The sequence below is a fragment of the Corvus cornix genome, chromosome 8, assembly GCF_000738735.6.
Source record: "Corvus cornix cornix isolate S_Up_H32 chromosome 8, ASM73873v5, whole genome shotgun sequence".
NCBI lineage: Eukaryota > Metazoa > Chordata > Aves > Passeriformes > Corvidae > Corvus > Corvus cornix.
In genome coordinates this window covers 3638418-3644417 of record NC_046338.1, presented here as the reverse complement: position 1 = coordinate 3644417, position 6000 = coordinate 3638418, and positions in this window count along the sequence as shown.

Here is a 6000-nt window from a genome sequence, read left to right as displayed (position 1 = left end):
GTAATCCAAATAACCAGGCTGGTTTCAGCAGGCCCTAAAGAGCACTTAGTCTATAGCCTTACTACAAAATCACTGGGAAATTTGGGCTTAGAACTACATGCAGCCACTACACAATTCCTGCTCTGTTGAAGTTAAATGTATCAGGCACTCATTTAATAAAAACCATAATCTTAAAAAGACATGAAAGAGAACTCAGTCTAGATTAGGGATCAAATACATGATTGATGCTACAGCAGTTTTTTAGGATACAGGGGAGTAAAATAATGTAAACACTGTGTTTTGCTATCCAGTATCATCATTATGAACCTCCTTGACTCCCCTGCAAAGAACTAAGAAGAAAAGCACAAGGAAACACAGCTGGAGATGAAAGCACTGAACTGTGGGGTAAAAAAAGAACAAACCCTTTCAGATCCAAACCAGTTATATTTGCAAATTATCATTCTGACTGTATTTAAGGAACTTACTAAGGTATAGAAAAATAATGCAACTGAAAGCCTAAAAGAGACAGAGGAAAGGATATAAATCTGTAGCTTTCTAGAAGGCAGAAACATAGAAAAAAAGATGCGCCACAAAAAACTGCACCCTATAACTCACACAGTTGTTTGGCATCTGAAAGAGCTTGATAAAACTCTGGCCTTGGGACAGAGATTCACTCCAGCTACTGCAGCTTTCTTAGCTGGTTTGCCTAGACATCAGCCCACGTTTGTAACACGATTTTTATGCCTTTCCTGCAGCTCTCCTACAAAACACAGCAGACCACTACTTTAGAGAGAGAATTCCAAAATCAGTCAGTTGAAGTGAGTGCCAGTGTTCTTGGATATTGATGGAAAAATAAGACAAAAACTAGAGCTGCGTGCTGGTGCCTACCATCCAACTTCGAGAGAGCCAGACTTCCCAACTGCACATCTTGCACCAGGCCCAGCACCCCTGGTCACAGCAGCAAGGCTGCTGTCAGGTACAGCAAGCCTGTTTCCAAGGCATGGATGGATCAGGCCCTGGGAAGATTCTGATCTGGGGGGATGTGACAGTTACAAATGGCCTGTGCAGGCCCTGTGACAGGCTGCTCACGGGGTAACTGATGAGCTGGTGTCCCGCCAAGCAGAGCCCATGTATTTAGCGAATGACAGAAGTGCGATGTTGATCGAATCTGTGTGAATAGCAAAGAAAAGCAAATACAGGCTCTACACTAAATGCCCATGATGGATAGATTCGTCTTGCTGTGTGCTACCCTGATTCCAGTGTATTCATTCAAACTACACATGTAATTCAAAATTTTCCTTGAATTTATTCTTGTTTACAGGAGCTCTGAAGCACTGTGCTTCCAAGTGTTTGCAAATGACAAAGTACTCCACTCTGCTCCAGGGAAGGATTTGAGTCCATATCCTGAATTAAGTCTATAGCACACTCTTGCTAGCTGCAATAAATAAAGGGTAGGCTTTGATTTGTCTACATGACAGTGTAAATCAAAGGAAGTAGAGGGAACAAAGCCCCAGCCACATGGCACCTGGGAAAGGAGAAGAGGAGGGGTGGAGAAGGTGCTTCTGCTTCTACCACAAAGCTTTGGCCAAAATCTAATTGGCTTCGAAAGAGCAAAAAGCTCAAACCTCCTACTTGGAGAGACCTCAGACCCTTCACCTTTGTGTTCCACACACAGTGTACAAATCCACACGTTATACTGAAAAAATTAACCACAATACTGAGGTTTTAAAAAATTGTTTATTCTAAAGGAGAGAATTCTGCAAGATTTTAAGTTTCCTAGGTGACTAGTTTTGCATCTTTGAAGCCCACCTGTGAGAATGACAGTTACAGATATAGACTCTTTTTTTCTTTTTTTATTTTTTACTCTTTCCTTTCTATAAATCACATGCAGCTTCCCGAGGCACCTTTGCTCCAGAATGTCTGAAGCCTCAGGAAGCCTGTGGAAGCTGTATTTTGCCAAGGATTCGGGGGCTGATTTTTATTTTTGTATTCTTGATGTAGGCAATTCTTGTAGAAGCAAAATACTGTAATTAAGTTGTCTCAGTATTGACAGTTTCTTTGTTGCATTTTTCCTATTCCCTTTTCACTGGGTCACTCTGATGGACTGGAGAAGATTAAAAACATGATCCCATTGAATTAAAGGAAGTATTGCAATCCAAACCTATCAGTACTAACCTGAGAATGTTCTATTCCATATTATTAAATACTATTTTAAAAGATGCATGATTTCCTGTGTTAGGAAACTAACAAAGATACAGAATATCCTTGTCTCACTGAAAAGATGAAATCCCTCCTCTCTGCTTCCAAGACTGTTTTCAGAATCGGGATTTGCACAGGTCAAGCTGCCCATCAGTCCCTGTGACCTGGCAAAGGTCATTCTCTTCGTGGAGGAGTTTTCTGACCTTCTAAAGATGGGGGAATCAGGTTCACTAAGCAGCTCCAACACAGGCCTTTCATCCCTGACCTCCAGGCTGGATTCCTGCAACTCATTAGACAGTTAGAGTGAAACATGCTAATAGATTGCACATTTAGAGTCACTGATGCCTCAGCACCTGGGGTGAAATTTCTGCAGGCAGAGTTCAAGATGCCGTGCATTACTTGCAGCCACTGCCACATGCCATGGGTTAAGTCACCTCATCTCACCTGGGCTCTCAGCTGTCAAAGCTTTTCTTGTTATTTGGAAACAGAGGCAGAACAGAGTATCAGACAGACTAATAATCTGGACTTATCCTTACAGTTTTCACAAGCAGCCAAGTTTAAAGTACAAAAGCAGGGTATAAGAAGAAAGGTTAGGTGGAAGAAGCCTTAGAGGAAGGCAGAGATCACAAAGCAGCTCTGTCTAGTGGTAGAGAGAAAGAGCTGTGCCTATGGCTCCTGCAGTAAAGGATTAAACACGTGTGTTATTCCACGGGGCAGAATTGTGTACACACTCTATAAAAATGAAACCAAGTCCAAATGACTGTAAGGAACTTTTTTTTGACATATGAAAATTTGTAAACCATTAGAGCAGAGTGTTTCTATGCAGACAAAGTTATACATGGCAGAAATGTGTTATTAGTGGAATAAAATAAAGCAAAACTGGTATAAATATTGTGTTGGGGTTTTTTTTTCTTTTAAAAATAACTACGCTTTTATAATGGCATTTTGATGTAACCCTTCTGCTCATCAGCACCCACATCCCTTCACACCCATGCCTGACTGCTGCTGGCAATGAGTTACAGCCTGACTGTACCTCAATGGCAATAAAAGGGGAAGTTTAAAGATACCCAAATCTGTTATTGCTCAGGAAAATGATCAATGTTATCAGGTATCAATGCATAAGAACCTTCTGAATATTCCTCTCTGCTAATGCTCTGCTGATTTTATTGGCTGTCTCTTTTACCCTTATCAAATTCCAGATCCTCCTTCTAAAGTCCTAGATGGATCAGGTAATGATGGCCATTCAGAAACCTCCTCCAAGATGTGATGCCTCTTGACACATATGTCCCACAGGCACTATGAAACATTAAAGTGACAGAACTGGAAATACAAAGTTAAGAGATGGAGATTTCTTCAGAGATAGCCCGATAGACTGGGACATGTTCACAGAGAACATCAAGAGGTCTGTAGGTCTCGATGGCTTCCACAGCCACGTGGAAATTTATTTCAGTGGATCCTCACTCCCACAATGCTGACAACAAAGAAAGAGAGGCCAGCATGTCAGTTTAGTTACTACAAAAACAGTTTGCCAGAACAACAGGAAAGACCAAACAGCCACGAGGAATTGAAGCTGGAGCACATTTAAATTCTACACCCCAAGACAGCCATAAGAAGTTCTCAAATTCCATACAGGGACATGTGTGATGTGTGTGATGTTTGCTATGCCCACAAACACCTCTGGTCACTGAAGCTGCAGCTGAGGCAGAACAGAGCTGTAACAGGTGTGGCAGAGGTGATGCAGGACCATTTCTGCCAGCAGTCACCGCTGAAGATGGGCAGCACTCTCAGCACAGCCCCAGGACACACTTCAGCTACAGCAGAACGTGTCTTTTCATGACAGAGATCACAACTCACTACAGCATCCAAAACTGTGTCCATCACAGTTATTCACAATAATAAAGATTTCAGAGAAAGCACTAAAGCCTTGCATTTATCCGAATTCTGGCTTAAGGGCTGTGTGTGACCAAATTGTGCCATCATGAATCACATCCTGATGGAGCATGTGGTGACAAGTCCACATGAACAATACCTGATATCTGTGACTCTGACACATCACCAACAGTGTGCAGTGACTTCATCTGGGTTCAAAAATAATACACATAATTTGGGGACATGCTAGCTTCCTTGTCACCAAATCAACATAATTAATTTAACCACTATCATTACAGCTGAACTTTCCAGCCCAGTCAAACTACATAAGTCAATTCCTTCTGTATACTTTTTTTTTTGATGTTTTCCTTCCTCTGTGGCTAATTACTGAAGATTTTTCTAAGCCCTAATTCATGCCTCCTTCCTGCTGACTGCAGATAAAATGTCATCTGTGCAGGAGCTCATAATCAGCTGATTCTGACAAGCAGAGGATAAATCACAAAAGGAAGAATATTGTTTTAAGGAGGGAGAAATCCAGATCTAACTACTGGGACTTTTGCCATGGATTTCAATGTGAACAGAATAGAGACCTTATTGAGACAGTGGAAATTAGACCCTACTGCTTCTCAAGGTTTTGTTCCCTTCTAGCTTTTTGGATGAAAAGATGATGAAACCCAGGGCAGTGTAGCCTCGTCTGTATGATCAAAGTAAAGGGAAGGTGATACAGCTGAGGATACAGCAAAGGAGAGGGCAAAACCCCACCAGACACGGTGTTAACTGAGGTCCTGAGCACTTTGAGGATTGTCTGCCATTTTGCTCATGTGCTTAAAGAAAACACAGAAACCTTCTCCAGGGTCAGGATTTGAAGAGGCTCTTCATATACATGGTGGTCTCTGAAATCTAAGACACACATGTTCAGCTCCTCAAAACACCAAGATCAATTACTGCCCTTTAGCCTCCTAGTTTAAGAAATACCTCACATGGAATGGGGGGGAGGGAGGAGAGAGAGAACACCAAGCACTGAGACCAGAGAACAAAACTGGAGTCCTCCCATTTCATCCCTCCTGAACAAGTAGATCTGGCTGACCTCTTATTCTCTCCATTATCCTTCATCCTCTAAAAAGAGAAATCTAGAGAACAAAATAAGAACGTCCTATCCCAATACGTTCATTTTCTCCTCCTGATGTTTCGAGTTCACTCTAGGGAGGAGTCACTGCGGTTAACACTGAGGGAAAATCGCCTGGATAATTTACTGAATCCGGACTGAATACTCAGGCGTTGCATTCATCGGCCTGAGCCCGGCTCGGGCAGCCCAACCGCCACCTGGTGACTGAAAACTCACACTGCGTTATTCCCTCAGCATTTACTCCTTCGTTACTTATCCCATATACGAAAGGAATAAATCTGACAACGTATCCCAGGTAGGAATAAGGAGCTCTGATTCTCTAAAGTTCAAATATACAATATATATCAATGTTGTTAGAAGGATTAAAAAAAGACAAATTTAGTTAACTCAAGTCTTAGATTGCAGAGAGTGGTCGGAGGGGGAGTGGCTGGGTTGGGGCAGGAGCCATTTAAATTCAGGTACTACTCAGTTTCCTCACATCTGTGCCTCCGCTGACTTTCCACAGGAAGGCAGCAGCAAAATGACCACATTCCAAAGATCCACTACCTTTCCCTTTACTTGTTCCCTGCACTCCCAACTGGCACCACTGTCCTGAACTGTCCCACGGAGCTGTGTGCTCTGAAACAGGTGACTTCAGTAAAAACATTTGCAAGCTGAATGCTACAAAATAGATTTCTATAGCATGGATTTTGGTGTTAGGACCAAAAAGTGCTGTCGGTCAATATTTTAGTAAGATGTAACAAAATGTTTAGGACCATCATTTTTAGAAGGCAATAGATATCAACAAACAGAAGACTCTTTGAAAAATGTTTATGCTTAAAATATAA